The following is a 16,161-nucleotide window of genomic DNA, read 5'->3' as shown; positions in this document are numbered from 1 at the left end:
GACTGGATCAAAGTTAGTCTGAACTGGTTGGATGGAAGGAGAAACAGTTATATGACTTCAGCGAGGGAAAGAGGAGTTAAGCTGGGGAGAGCTGAGGAGGGCAAGAGGTCGGAGCCTCCCTTGTGAGAGCAACCATGATCCTTGAATAGGAAATCACACGACTTCTCAGACTCTTGGCAACACCAGATAAGGCAGCAACTTCTCCAGGGCTCTCCCAGCCAGAGGACCAGAAGTTTACTACAGAGTCAGGGGCTCCAGGAAGGACCTCCTGCTTCAAGGCAGTTCTGAGCTGACTTTCTACTGGAGTAGAGGAGAAGGAAGGCTTATTGAATTCCTTTCTTCCCATCCTTTGTCATTTAGGTCAATCTGCTCTTGTTCGGACAAGGGCTCCTCAGAAAGTCAGAGGATCATGGAGGCAGGAGTTCCAGGGCTCCTAGCAGCTGAGTGGTCAGGGAAGCCTGCGGCCAGGTTCATCTGAGTGGGGAGAGCCAACTCCTCTCTGGTCCTTCATACCGTGTCCTTCCATCTGTCAGCTGTTCAGATCTGCTGTCAGGGAGCATGGTCTGGGGGGGATTCTGGGAATGAAAAACTTGGGACAACCAATGCTCTAGTTTTCCTCGTTGGAATTTCTTTTTCCTCCAAGCATCACATAAATTCATTCACAAATATTTCTTGAATGGCTGCTTTGTGCAGGGCACCGTGGCAGGCACTGATTATAAGGAGTGAGCATCACAGACAGAAATCCCAGTGCCTGTTAAAAGTTCCATTCTGGACACACGTGTGTGCGTAGTCGGTAGGCTTGGATTAACTGAGTACAACTCTGGCTGATTTTTCCTGTTTGATCTGGTCGTATTCAATTCAGTGCTAGCAACCTCTGTGCTGTGAAAGGCATTGGTGTTCCTTTCTTTCCTGAAGCTCCCGGCATTGTGCTGACCCGCATTTGTTTCTTTCACTCCATCAGTTGCTCTCCAAGGCTCACAGGTGCCCAGATCTCACAGGTGGAGGGGATATTAGCGGCCACACTGCATTTGGGGAAACTGAGAGTCAGGGAGGGCATGTGCCACGTCAAGGTGAGACACAGAGCAGGGAACAGAACTGTAGGCTCCTCCCTGGGGCTGGCGCTGCCCCCTCCGCCTCGCCACAAAGCCCTGCCTTTGACTGCTTCACCTTTGGGTGATCTTGCTGGGGAGGTAACTGCACTGATAATCTCACCTTTTTCAGAAAAGGGGCACTGTCTGAGGATGCAATCACGGACCACTGGAGGCACTAGGACCGCCCCCGGGTCGGTCAGCAGCCAAACTGCTGCTCTGACTGACCCTGGTGGCCATGTGACCACGGAGCCTCTTGTGTCGCTCTCAAGGTGATGACTCTTTGCCCATACCGTTGCCCACCGGATGGGTTCTCCCTGTCTGCCTGTCTCTGACTCTGTCTAGGTCTTTTGCCGTCTTTGTTCCCTCTCTGTTTATCTCTGCCCGCCTCTATTTCTGCTTTTCTTCTTTCTGTCCCTGGTTCCGTATGTCACTCCTATCCATGCCCTCATTCCCAGACCTTCACATCACCTTCAGCAGTTTGAGGGGATTATCTCTGCCGGTCCTCATTAGGGCCCCATTCTCCTCATTAACAGCTCAGTCTGGGGACCATGGAGGTGTGTGAGGACCATGGGAAAAGCAGGGGCAGGACTTGGAAGGTCTCTGGAGAGTTTCTGCTGGATCCAGAGCTGGAGTCATAGAGTCAGGCACTTCCCTGAAGTTGGTGTCAGCTCCAGGGTGTGCAGGCAGGCCCTATGAGGGAAACTGAGCATGCAGAACAAAGGCAGCGGGCATCTGGTCCTTTGGTAGCAAGCGTGTGGAGGCAAAGGAAAAGGGAAAGGGCTGGGGAGAGTAGCAACGGGAGAGGCCACAACAGTGAGAGGCCCGCGTACCGCAAAAAAAAAGAGGACCCCTTCTGATGGCTTTCCAGGGGTCTTGAGCCTGGATTTCACTGACTCAGCTCATTGCCTTCTGTGGTCAAGCGGCAGATGGAGTGGGCTTCTCCATCCCTTTCCTCTGCTGACAGCCTCCGCCTTTCCTGTATGCTTCTCTTCTCCTTTAACCATGAGGTCTTGAATGAAAATTGTGCTCCTACTGCTTCCCCTTGTTATCCATGCCACCTGCTTCTCCTACATGCTAGACCTGAGCATCCTGCTGGCTATCAGCCACAAGTGCTGCATCTCTGTCGTCCTCCTGCTCTGGTAACCCTAACACGCAAGCCCAGAACGCATTAGCTGTTGTGTGTCCTGCTCAGTGTCTGTTCCTACTGGTGGCTCTTTTCAGAAGGGGCAGCTGTAATCTGCACAGCTCCCTTGAACTGGAGCGCCCAGAACTGGAGCTCACTGTGTGTGTGTGTGTGTGTGTGTGTGTGTGTGTGTGTGTGTGTGTGTGTGTGTGTGTGTGTGTGTGTCCAGCCTCAGCCTGATCATTGAGGTACAGCACAGCTCCCAGTTGTGGCTGCCTGGCAAGCTCTCTATGGCCACCTTGCTCTGTCGCCATCTTACCCCTCTATGGCCCATCGCTTAGCATGGCTACATTCCTTGCATGGTGGATGGATATTTATTGTGGTGAGAGCAGGATCTGTCTTTTCTTGGGATCTTCTGTCCTGAGTAAACAGCAGTGCCCCCCGTACTTCTTTACTGGCTCTCTTACACCATTAATGCAATCTATTGAGATCCAGCTATATACTGTTTATGAGATATTAATTTAAAACCTAAGGATACAAAAAGATTAAAAGTAAAGGAATGGAAAAAGATTCACCAGGCAAACACTAACCAAAAGGAAGAAATGTAGTTATTGATGTATTAATATTTATGGTTATAAGATGTACACAGGAGTTTTTAGTTATAAAAATGATTATTGGGCTTCCCTGGTGGCGCAGTGGTTGAGAGTCCGCCTGCCGATGCAGGGGACACGGGCTCGTGCCCCGTTCCGGGAAGATTCCACATGCCGCGGAGCGGCTGGGCCCGTGAGCCAATGGCCGCTGGGCCTGCGCGTCCGGAGCCTGTGCTCCGCAACGGGAGAGGCCACAACAGTGAGAGGCCCGTGTACCGCAAAAAAAAAAAAAAAAAAAAAAAAAAAAAAAAAAAATGATTATTGCATTGTAGTTGTAGAAAAATGTTAAAAACATAAATTTAGAAAGAACCATTTATAATATCAAAACTGTAATTGGGAAAAAATCTGAAAGAATGTAAACTTAAGAAAAATTTTTTGAATGACATTAAGGATTACTTAAGTAAATGAAGTGATAGCATATGTTCATGGATAGGAAAATTTAACATTATAAAGATGAATTCTCTTCAGTTTCTCTATTATATAGTCAATGCAACTCCAATAAAAATCTCAATCGGATTATGTGAAGCTTTGATAAACTGATGTTTAAATTCACAAAGAAGTATCAACAATAGACAATATGCTTCTGAAAAAGAAGCATAAGGAGAGAGGATCTGCACTTTATTATGAAGCTGTAGCAGTTAAGACTATATGGTACAAACCTAGTGAGAGACAAATTGACCAGTAGATTAGAAAAGACAGCCCAGAAACAGATTCACTCAAGTACCAAACTGAAATACAGTAGAGCTAGCATGGGAGCTAGATGGGTAAAGGAGGAACTTTTTATTAAATAAAGCCAAGAAAAAATTGTTATTGTAGCAGAGGGGTTTTTTGGTGTCCACCAGAAACAAATAATAAAATGTCTTACTCAGGGTCACACTTTCAATAAATGATTCTGACCCTTAACTTCTATATACAATTCTCATTGTGTTACCTTTAAGAAGCTGCTTAACTCCCTTGGGTCTTCATTTCATCATTCATAAAATTGGAATAGCATCTACCTGCAGTTCTTCTTAGGCTGTCGAAGCAGGGAGAAGCAAAGAGTCAGCTTTTAACATTTTGGTTTCTGGTTTTTGAAGTATCCCATAGGATGAAGAGGGGAAAGAAAAGAAATGTGACATTCCACATGGCGCCACTAGGTGGCAGTCGATGATTATTGTGGGGCTCGTATCACCCTTGACTGGCCAGCAGGGGGCTGACGTCCATGAAGTTTGGAAAGCGATCCAATTCGAAGTAGGATAGCAAAGGGACCCATGTTACTTCTGGGTGGTTATTCATGGATGGTAGTAAGGACAGCTATTCCTGCCAGTGTAGGGCAGTGTCTATGAAATCAGCCTCTGGCATGGTCATTCCCAGTCTCAGATCCTGGATCTAACAGGATTACTAACTTTGCTACCAGTTACGTTGCTTAACCTCACTGACCCTCAGTTTCTTCACGTGTGAGATGGTGGTGCCCGCTTATGGGGTTGTTTCGAGGTCCTCAAACACAAGCGAGTGCTCAGCACATGGTAAGAGCCCTAGGATTGCCAGCAACGCGCTCATCCTCGTCGCCATCATCTTTATCATCCCATTCCTTTCCCACACTTCAGAGCCTCTGAATCTTGGTCCTGAAATTCAAGTCCCCAAGGCCAGCAGGGTCTGAAGCTGCTCAGGCCACGTCTTCCCCTGTGAGTCTCTGGGGCAGAGCACCGGGCCCGAACTGGCTCTTCAGGGCGAGCCCATTTCCACTTCTGCTGCTGCATCTCTGTTAGAGTAGATACCTTGTGCAAACATGGGCTGTAAACTGTAAAGCCCTCTAAAGGTATAAAGCGTCGTTATAGCTGGTATAATTCTCTCAACTCTTACAGGGCTACTGGGTAAGAAGAAAAGAATGAGACTCCTGGCCCTTGGGTCCCCGCTGAGGGCAGTTCCCCTTCACGGCTTCCTAGCTTCAGGGAGCCCAAGTGACTCCCATGTCACCCTCCCCTCCCCAAATTCCTGGTGAGGCCTGGCTGCCACCTGGTGAGGCCTGCCAGTCTGGTTTTCTCTGGCTTCCCTCTGCCATGTTTGGCCAGTGCAGGGCGGGTAGGGGGTGTGTGAACGCCGTGGTGATGGGTTGGGCAGGCGGCTGAGGAGGGGGAGGGCAAAGGTGCAGGCCCAGGCCTGAGTTCAGCTTCGGCCTGCAGCTCCCTGAGGCGGGAGTTGCTGGAAGGAGGACACCCGTGGGGCTGGGGCCCTACAGTTCTCTGTACTACGCCAGCTCCTGATATGGGGACAGACTTAAGAAAACCAGTACTGGGGGGCTTCCCTGGCGGTGCAGTGGTTAAGAATCCGCCTGCCAAGGCAGGGGACATGGGTTCGAGCCCTGGTCTGGGAGGATCCCACATGCCACAGAGCAACTAAGCCCGTGCGCCGCAACTACTGAGCCTGCGCTCTAGAGCCCACGAGCCACAACTGCTGAGCCCACGTGCCACAACTACTGAAGCCCGCGCGCCTGGAGCCTGTGCTCCGCAACAAGAGAAGCCACGACAGTGAGAAGCCCCATGCACCGCAACAAAGAGTAGCCCCCGCTCGCCGCAACCAGAGAAAGCCCGCGTGCAGCAACGGGGACCCAACACAGCCAAAAATAAATAAATAATTTAAAAAAAAAAAAAGGAAACCAGTACCGGGGAGCTGGGCGCATGCCCAGTTTACAGATAACGGTGCAGTTTGCAGTTATGCTTTAGGAGAATGGAGGGGAGGGGCTTGCTGGAGCAGAATATGTTCCAGAGTATAAAGGTCTGTGCAGTATCGAGCCACCTTCTCACATGCCTTTCAAACGCTGAACTGTTCCTGCCTCAGAGGCACTGTGTGTGCAGGCCTGCCATTGCTCTGTGCTTGCCACTCTTCTCTGCCACCCGGATCCGCCTTTATCCTTTAGGCCCAGTCAAGTTCCCTTCTTGGAATACATCCTGGCTCACAGGGCGCTTTCCTTGGCTGACTCCTGCAGCCCCTGCGAGCCACCCCATAGAAGTGACACAGCACATCCTGCTCTATAATGACATTCATGAGTCTGTCCTCCAGGTTGGAAACTCCCCAAGAGCAGGCACCACGTCATTCAGTCATTGGTTCATTCATCCGTTTGTTCAGCAAATATTGATTGAGCACCCGTTGCCTGGAGGGCCCTGTTTTTGGTGCTGGTATTTGCACAGGAAGCCAGGCCTGAAATCCGGCTCCTGACTCCTGCCTGGCCCAGTGCTCTTTGCAACAGCCCCTCTGCCCCACCCTCATGCCCCAGAGCCTGGCCCTCTGGTTGGACTTCAGGCAGGCAGGGTTCAGGACCCACCTTCCTCTCAGCCCAGACAGGCAATCCCCTGTGTTTGGACGGCTGGGAGGCACCTCTCCACCATCTCTGGACGCTACCAATCAAGGAACGATAGGGACACATCCTTTCCTCTCTGGTCTCTGCAGCCTCCCACGGTGTCCATGGGCACCAGGTCCAGGCTCGCCGGGTCTGGCTGGAGCCCTGGTCAGCCACTCCTGGCCACGGGACCTCGGGCAACACTCGCTACCTCTCTAAGCCATGGTTTCCTCACCTCTAAAAAGGAGATAGCAAGAGTGTCTTCTCCCTGAGAGTTTTCTGAGATTCTACACGTTCGAGAAATGGTAGTTCCTGTGCTCCCCTGCCCCACTCCCAACCATAGGCCCGAGGTCTGCAGTCAACTCCCATCCACGGCAGGCCCCAACTTAGCAGACTCGGAGTTAGGAGGCCCATCTCTCTCCTCTAGCACCCAGCCCTAGATAGAGTAGTAATAATAATAATAATAGTAACGTCTCTCTTTTTGGTAGTACGTACTCTGTGCCAGGCACTGTTACAAGCACTTCACATGTATTAACTCGTATAATCTTCACTACAGCCATATGAAGGGAGTACCATTATACCCCCCTTTTCCAGACGATGAAAGTGAGAGACAGAGAGGTTAAGCAACTTGCCCAAGATCACACAGCTAATAAGTAGCCATCAGAAAGCAAGAGATACTCTGTGTAATTATTGTAGCGCTCGTTGCCACAGCAATGGCCAAGGTAAAAAGGTAAGCCTAGGATATGTGAAGTGGGGCATAAAAGATGTCCAACACACGTAGGCCCCTTCCCCAGGGCACCCAGATGCCCTGTGAGCCCAGCCTCTGCTGTCTCATGCTCCATTTGGGCCCACTGGGCTGTGCTGCCTGGTGTCAGAAGCGGGTGGTCCATGCCCCCTCTCCTGGGTACACAGGGCTTCCAGGGAATTCTCCCAGTTTGCCTGAGCCCACAATCATTCGCTGCTCTTTGAAGTGAAAACCACCGTGCTCACACCTGCCCCCCCAGGAGTAAATCATCAGGTTCCCAAATATGTTTCCGAGTGTAAATTTCCTCCAAAACGTTTAACTCTAAGCACTTCCTAAATTGCTTATGACAGTCCGAAATGCCATGTTCCATCCTGCTTCTGTTCTAAGGATCAAAGCAGGGGCAACAGCCAGAGAAATGCCGGGCTGAGGGGCCGTTCAGGACAACTCAGCCACCGGGGGCGGGGCGGGGGGATTTCTTAAGAGCCCGTAGCACCCTCAGCTCATTCAGGGCTCTTGGTGGTACAAAGACAGAACCAGGAGGGCAGGGCTCACGTCTGCTGTCTCAGCACTGAGGTTCTGTACAAGATTTCATTTGGAAGGAGGTTCTGTGCTAAAAATAAAAATTGCTACTGGGCTACATTATCACTAAGGTCTTCATGGGCTCCCATCTCCTGGGGCTCGTTTGTTCATTCCACAAATATCACTTGAATGCCAGGACCTCAGAGGCACAGAAGATCCCATGGTGGATAAAAGTGTTATAGTCTCCACCCTCGTGGAGGTCAAAACCCAAGATGGAAAAGACAAAAAGCAAGAAAACAATGATTAAATAAAATAATTACACAATGTGGTGGGTACCATGAAGGAAATCAACATGGTGATGGGATCTGGAGTAACCTGGGGCCTTCTCTGAGAAGTTTAAGCTGAGCCCTGGAGGATGAAAAGGAACCAGACTTGGCGAGAACCAGGGGAAGGGCATTCTTGGTGTGGGGAACCGCAAGTGCAAAGGCCCTGTGGCAGAAAAGAGGTAAGCGTCTACTATGGCTGGAGCAGAGGGAGGGAGGGAGAAGGACGGCCTGAGTTGGGTTTATTCTAAATGCACAGTCATTGAAGAGTTCTAAGCAAGGTTGGGCTACTATCCATTTACAGTTAAAGGATCACTTTTCTGCTGAGGGGAGAATGCCTTGCAGGATGCAAGGAGATCCATTAGGAAGCTGCTGTAGGAGAGGAGGACAATGGGCTGCGGGTGGCTGTAGAGAGGAGGCAAGTGGACGGTCGGAGCTGGTTAGATTTGCTGAAGGACCTGGTATGGGGGGGCGGATGCCGGGGTGAGAATCAGATGTTCTGAAAACGTACAACAGACCCCGTTTTCCCACCTGCATGAGGTGGGTGTTCCCAGAGATGCCTCCTCCTTTGCCCTGACTGCCTGGTGGTCTTCTCTTTGTTCTGCGTCACCTGCCGCACTGGTTTCTCTGTGCTCAGATACTCTGAGCTCGTTTCAGCCTCCAGACCTTTGCACTGCCTGGGACGCTAGTCCCTGATCTCCTCGTGGTCGGTAACTTCTTGTCTTGGGGGCTGAGCTCAGCCATCCCCTCCCCTAGCCACCTTCCCTGAACACACAACTGGTACCCCCTACTCAGACCCCCTCCACCCAGGCACTCTCTATCACGTCACCCTATTTTATGTTCTTTCACTATCAGAAAGGATCTTGCCCATTTACCTGCTTGTTCCTTTCCCCACCTGGCTCCACTAGAATGCAGACTCCGCGAATGCAGACAGAACAGCGCCTGCCTCCGTCAACTCCCGCCACGCGCAGGGGTGGCTGGGGGTGGCCCTGCAGTGCTAGATATGCCCACAAGAGGGCGCCCATAAATTTCCTTTTCAGTTTCTGGCTGGAAAATCTCCCAGGAGTAAAACTAACAGAACCCTAACTGAAATTTCACAATTTGCCTAGTATCTGTAGTATATACCCATACTGTCATGTATCATGGTCTTTCATGTTTCTGGGAGTAAAATAAAATGTTTTTCTGTGGGATTTTGAGATACCGCCTTGAGACGGGGAAGGGAATCTGCATGGGACCCTGGCTCACTCCCACACCTCTTCTCTGCTAAGCTTTCACTGACTCTTACTTGAGCCAACTTGTCCTTATGTCTCCACTGATTGTAGCCAGAGACAGATTATCTTCAGCTAGATGGGACCTAAATTAACATTTTCTTGCCCATAAATATATATTTGGCTATGACGCAGAGATTTCCCAACCAACTGGGTAAGACTAAGGAAATGTCAGTTCAGATCAATCAGTGAAGGCTGGTAAGGGTTTGATATAATAAGGGAGCAGAAAGCGCTGGTTGGTGACTGAGCATTGCTGTAATTGGAGGCAGCTGTGAAGCAGCAGAACGAGCGCGGGGCCAAGATGGGAGCACAGGAGTGAGTCCTATTTTGTATCCTGGTTCTGTTGACTTCTAGACACTTGATGATGGCTGTGAGCCTTCTTCTCTGTTTGTGAGAACGATAGTGCTCTGGCGGACGTGAAAGGTGCTTTGTAAACAGGTAAGCAGGCGGTAGTGGTAGAATGGGGTGAGATTATAACCGCTGCTAGCACCGTCACGTTTGCAACCCCTCACACTGGGACCGAGGGTCCCACTGTGAAAGAGGGGCTCATGTGGAGTTGGGAGGGGACCCAGGGACTGTCTGGATGTGTCACCTAAATAAGGAGGAGGGCCAGAAGTAGGATCTGGGAACTGGAGAAGGAAGCCGGGGAATCCCAGAGCTAGGAGGAGTAGCCCAAGACAGGATGGGCCAGGCAGAGGGATGATTCTGGAAAAATATTTGCAATAACATTCCCGGCTGCTGACACAGGACAGGTGTGAACAGGCTGCATTTAATGGCCAGGGAGGGGATGGGCACGTTCCAAACTTTTTTCTAATAGAAAATGTGTTGCCTTCAATATAGGAAGCTAGGGAAACGTAATCATCATTAGTAGGCACTTTGATTATTTTTTCAAATCTTCCTGGTCGTTTTTATAGTCTCTTACTCTTTACTCACTTTTAATTTTCTTTTTATTTCTTTAAACATATTAACATTATTGTTCAATCGTCTATATCCCAATATCTGAAGTCTTTGTGGGTCTGATTCTACAGAGTGCTGTTTTCTGCTGCCTCTCACGCGTGGTGGTCTGTTTCCTTGGATGCGTTGAGATTTGGACTGTGAGGCCCTTTTGTGGGGGAATCCTATGATAATACTGTACGGTTGGCTTGAGGTACATTCCTGCAGGAGGACTTGTGATTGCTTCCACTGGGCATCAGGACATAAAATAGACCAGGGTCCACTTGAAATTGAAAGGATAATTTAGGGGAGTTTTAAGACCACACTCCCATGTCATTTCAGACTCCTGCTTGGTCAAGCAAGGGTCAGCCAGTAGCCCTCAAATCTCAGAGGACAATTTTTTTCTCCAACTACCCCAAATCAAGTCTGGCACAGACACTTTTCCTTGTTTTTGTTTTTCTTTTGTTGTGTGGTTGCTGTTCTTATCTCTCACCGTTTTCCTCAGGATATAGCCCTTCCTGAATCCTGGCTTTGCGTGGAGGGGTCTCCAGTGTGACTCCCCAGCCTGCGTGGGTACAGAATTAATGCCGAGTGTCACCCCTCCCCCATTCCTAGCATAGTTCTACGCATAGCAGTTCTAGGTCACGAGGCTGTGCAGGGTCCCCCAGAGAATGTGACCGTTTCTTTACATGCATCCACTTGAACTGGGGGCCGGCTTCACTCCTGGCCTTAGGTTCCCCTTCCTTGAAGTCTCTTCCACTGATTTAAAAATATGTTTTTTAAAGATTTTTTTTCTAACATTTTGATATGTTTCATAGGCAGAGAGTTTCAGGGAAGCCTCAGCATCACCTGGGAACTCTTTAGAGATGCAGAGTTTTAGGCTCCACCCAGACCCACAGAATCAGAATCTACATTTTTATACAACCCCAGAGGACTTACATAGGTTGAGAAGCGCGGCTTTCCTTTACCATATTACCTGAAACAGAAGCAGGACAGGCACTTTGCGTGGATATTCCAGGATAGGGACAAAATGAAACTGTTCTTTTCCTTCCCCCTGGCTTCTCCCGGGTCCAGTGGCTCAAACGAAGAAAGACTAGGATTGGGAATTCCTTGGCATCCCAGTGGTTAAGACTTCGCCTTCCAGTGCAGGGGGTGCAAGTTCCATCCCTGGTTGCGGAGCTAAGATTCCACATGCCCCGTGGCCAAAAAACGAAAACACAAAACAGAAGCAATATTGCAACAAGTTCAATAAAGACTTTAAAAATGGTCCTTATCAAAAAAAATATTAAAAAAAAAAAGACTAGGATTAGTATGATGTCTCTGTCAGCTGCTGCCTTTCTCAGCTCCACAGAGGCCCTGGATGGATGGACCCAGCCCTGAGCAGTTCTTGAGCTGGGCATGACCCCCAGGGATGGGCTCAGAGGTCTCAGTGCTGTCCCTGCCCTGTGTTTGTAGGGCCAGGGAGCCCTTGTGCCTACTGAGTTTTCTGCCCCCTCTTCCCCGTTCCCCTCCCTGATGTCCTGCCTACACGACTGATCTTCTGCCTTAGTTTCTCCGCTCTGAATGGAAGCTGGATGGAGCTGGCCCTGCACCCCAGCCTTGACCCCCTTCTATTCTCAAAGACAACACGGCAAAGCTAAAGGGACAGGACTTTGTCCCTCTATATTCAAGAGTCTATTTCCCTGGGAAAATAAGTAGACAAAGGAAACAGTCCAAACAGTGTCAGGAACCATAACATTAAATAAGATTACTTTAACTTCTACATAATAAAATATCCACTGTCCTGCCTGAACTCGGCTTTGCATTAACTTCTTCACGTACTCAGCATCCCTGAATCTTGCAGTGCGGCTCCCACTTACTCAGCATTCATGCCGAGCGAGGACCTGGGTTCAGCACTTGATGTACATCATCTCATTTAACACCCACACCATCCCTGTGCGGAGATGAGATAAGGGAGGTCCAGGGAGGCTCAGTCAGTCCACTGTCCAAGGTTACCAGGTTGGTAAATGGTTGAGTTTGGATTAGAACGCAGGTCTTTGACACCAAAGCCCATTCTCTTTCCACTCCTCTTTTCTGCTCTCCTGTGTGCAGCACCCGGCAGAGCACCTGGCACAAAGTAAACCCTCAATACATGTTTTCTAAAATGAATGAGTCTTGCCATATAAAGACTACTGCTTATTGAATGCCTACTATGTGCAAGCACGTTCTCTATGTTAGTTTGGATCCTAACAACAATCCAGAAAGGTACTGATGATTATTATTTGTTTTAAAGATAAGCACACTGAAGGTCAGAGAGGTTAATTAAATTTCCCAAAGTCACACAGCTGATGAGTTATTGATCCAGGGTTTGAATTCAGGCCTTTCTTTCTGATGCCTAAAGCCATGCACTTTTGGTTGTACTTTTGGTTTGCCCTCTAATATGGGGAATTTAGTCTTGGGAAGGGGTGTCTTGAAGTTGACATGATACCAGTGGTGCTGGAGACCCCATCTGCAGTGAGAGAGAATCACCTGGAGGCAGATGGTGGCTGGAGAGTGTCCAACAACATGAGGGAGTGAGCACACCGTCTCTGGGGTGTCAGACGGCTGTCTCTCCAAGAGGCCCAAAGGCTGGAAGAGGGCAACTTGGGAGTTCCCTTTAGCTCTGACAGTCTTGATCAGCCCTGGAAATCTCTGGAGAGGGTGACTCAGAGCCATCCATCCTGAGGAGGGTAGTTCAAAAGGGCACAGTCCTGGTTATTCTAGTTTCTAGGTGGTATTCGGGAAAGTCTTCATCGATGAAGAAATCACCCGGGAGTGATTAACAACGCTCGCATCAGCTCCTTTCCTCCTTTGCCGGCCTCACCCAGTGAGTGGCCTTTCACAGGGGCTGGTTTCTTCCACACATACAGAAGCAGAGAATGTGAAACAACAGGTTCTGACCTTGGGTCTCATCTGGGAAAAAGATGAAACCTGAAATAAATGGAACCCATTAGGTTTACAATTGAATTTCAAAGGGCTGGGCCCCTAAAGTGCCCTCTTCCAATCAAATAATCTGAGCTCTGAATGCACTAAACTGTCCTTCGAAGACCGGTAATGCATATTGTCCCCTGCCTGCCAGCTGTGTTGAGTCAGTCTTCCTGAAGTCCGCCACCAGCCTGGGACCCTAGCCACTTGCTTTATCACATTGAAAGGCTTAAAACTATCACTAGTAACAGCAATGATTTACATTCGTACAGAAGGTTGCAACTGACAAAGTACTTCCATGTTCATTCCCACTTGAGACTCCAAAGAGCCCATTTGGAGGGGTAAAGTGGGAAGAGTTATCCTTGTTATACAGACCAGGAGCACGGGACTCTGAAGGCAGAGTGCTTAAGGTACTTGGCTTCTAAGGAGCAGATCCAGGACCCGAATCTAGTTTTTTTTTTTTCGGAGCAGATCCAGGACCCGAATCTAGTTGTTGTTTTTTCTTTTTTAGCTGCACCTCACGGCTTGTGGGATCTTAGTTCCCCAGCCAAGGATTGAACCCGAGCCCTCGGCAGTGAAAGCACAGACTCCGAACCACTGGACCGCCAGGGAAGTCCCAAGATTTCTTGATTCCAAATTCAGCTACAGCTACTAACTGCCCTTCCTGAGGGAGATCGTGTGGCTTGCATCAGTGCGGCGCTCAGAATAAATAATCTGACGTAAGGAGAAGAGCGTTACTTTCATAACCTTGAAGGTAAAAGTGCTTCAGTGGATCATGTTAGGCTACTACTGTTCCCGGCCCCTCCATCACTCCTTTCCTGTATCACAGCAGAGACTCCTTTGCGGGCTCCACTGTGGTTACAACAATGTTCATGCCTCTTTTTGTAAGGGAAGGCAGTGTTACATAGTGGCTGGGAGCACGGGTTCAAGTCCTGCCTCTTCTTCAGCTGTGTGGCCTTGCACAAGTTAGCTAACCTCCCCGAACCTCGATTTGACACTGCTGGCCTCATGGGGATGGTGATGATGATTGAATGAGATAGCGTCCTGGAGAGCTTAGCATAGAGATCAGCACATAGTAGGTGCTCATTAAATACAGACTGAACATAGCTGTATAAAACAAGGACTGTAGGTCAAACCCTGGCACTGCCAGGCTCATTCTTGGAGCATTCGTTCAAGCAGCATTAACTGAACACGTGCTCCATGCCAGGTGCTCCTGTGTGCATTTCCCACTGGCTCCTCACAGCACCTCTATAGGAAGGCATCATTATTCCCATTTTATGCATGAGGAAACTGAGGCTTACTTGTCTGCTATTGTCTTTCATACGCTAGGATTCATACTCAGCTCTATCTGACTCTTATTCCAATGCTCTGCTGTGCAAGAGAAGGTGATCAGTATACAGAGATGGGAAAGGGTGTGTTATTGATTGAGAGTGGGGTAACAGGAGCCCCCGAATTGGGGTATCCAGAGACTGGACCTCTAGAGCTGTAGCTCTCACACTTGCTGTGCAACTTTGAGCTGGTCACCTCGCCTCTCTGGGCCTCACCGGCATCATCTGCACACCAAAGAGGTTAGACAGATCATCTCAAAGATCCTTTCCAGCTCTGGCCCGCTGCAGTGCACCTCAGGTTTCAGAAAGATTCTAGTACACGATCCTAGAATGGGAGAAGCATAGCAATGGCCCCCGAGCTCTCAAATTAGTTTTGCCTCGTGAACCCATGTGTTTCTGCATGAATTCGGAATCTGCCTGAGGAAAGCTCTCAAATTATCCTACAGGGATTAGCCCAGCTAGTAATTACTCCTATTATTTTTTATTGTATTTTATAAGGTGCCTTTCATCCAGGATCTCAAAGGGCTTCTCAAACATTCATTAGTGGAGCTCTGCCCCCTCCTGTGTGGATATGAAAGGCAGAAACAGATTTTAATGTCAGAAAGAAGAGGTGGGGGGAGAGAGAAGGGGACTGGGATCCCGGGATTAATTTCACCTATGAGTTCAAAGGCGATAAGAGCAGAAATTTGCCAGGGAAAGCCTCACCTTTGGGAGTTCAAGGGATACTCAGTGAAGAGCAGATGGATCAGGAAATATTCCTCCTTTAAAAAACAAATCAATTCCTGTGTGCCTAGGAGAGGGTCGTTCAGTTTGGCTCAGTTCAGTTTGGCTGCTTTATTTCACTTTAGACTTGTCCATGAGCTGTCCTTTGAGCTGCTCTCTAGCACTCAGGCCTGTGCTGATTCGAAAGATGTGAGGGAAGCAAGGCTTTCCGAGTGTACCCACTGCAGACTTGGGCACACTGGGGTAAGTAGTAGGGCACAGGCACCTCCCAGGAGAGTCCTGGTGGCTGCCTTAAACAAATGGCTAAGGCCAAAGAGGCACATGAAACGATGCTCAACATCACTGATCATTAGAGAAATGCAAGTCAAAACTACAATGAGGTATCACCTCACACCAGTCAGAATGGCCATCATCAAAAAATCTACAAACGATAAATGCTGGTGAGGGTTTGGAGAAAAGGGAACCAACCCTCTTGCACTGTTGGTGGTAATGTAAATTGATACAGCCACTTTGGAGAACAGTATGGAGGTTCCTTAAAAAACTAAAAATAAAATTACCATATGATCCAGCAATCCCACTACAGGGCATACACCCAGAGAAAACCATAATTCAAAAAGACATACGCACCCCAATGTTCACTGCGGCACTATTTACAGTAGCTAGGTCATGGAAGCAACCTAAATGTCCATTGACAGACAAATGGATAAAGAAGATGTGGCACATATATACAATGGAATATTACTCAGCCCTAAAAAGGAACGAAATTGGGTCATTTGTAGAGACGTGGATGGACCTAGAGACTGTCATACAGAGTGAAGTAAGTCAGAAAGAGAAAAATGAATATTGTATATTAACACATATATGTGGTATCTAGAAAAATGGTACAGGTGAATCAGTTTGCAAGGCAGAAATAGAGACACAGATGTAGAGAACAAACATATGGACATGAAAGGGGGAAGGAGGTGGGACGAATTGGGAGATTGGGATTGACATATATACACTAATATATATAAAATAGATAACTAATGAGAACCTGCTGTATAGCACAGGAACTCCACTTAGCTGTACAGTAGAAACGAATACAACATTGTAAAACAACTATACCCCAATTAAAAAAAATGGCTAAGGCCAAAGCCAAGATGCCCCAGCATGTGGCCAGTGGCTACCCCAACACCTACTGGGCAGTAGGTGAGGGAGAG

The 16,161-nt window shown here is 48.7% G+C and overlaps 1 long non-coding RNA gene across 1 annotated transcript in view; it reads left to right on the top strand.

The window, feature by feature from the left end:
* Positions 1–8,168: 8,168 nt before the first annotated feature.
* LOC113624926 (uncharacterized) overlaps positions 8,169–16,161 on the top strand; it is a 40,006-nt gene continuing 32,013 nt past the window's right edge. The window contains exon 1 of the long non-coding RNA XR_003434516.1: positions 8,169–9,473. This is a non-coding gene — a long non-coding RNA (uncharacterized LOC113624926). The remainder of the gene's footprint in view (positions 9,474–16,161) is intronic.

The sequence above is a fragment of the Aethalodelphis obliquidens genome, unplaced genomic scaffold, assembly GCF_003676395.1.
Source record: "Aethalodelphis obliquidens isolate GAN/ISIS:26980383/991018 unplaced genomic scaffold, ASM367639v1 scaffold14, whole genome shotgun sequence".
Classification (NCBI taxonomy): Eukaryota; Metazoa; Chordata; class Mammalia; order Artiodactyla; family Delphinidae; genus Aethalodelphis; species Aethalodelphis obliquidens.
This window is presented reverse-complemented; position numbering and strand designations above follow the sequence as displayed.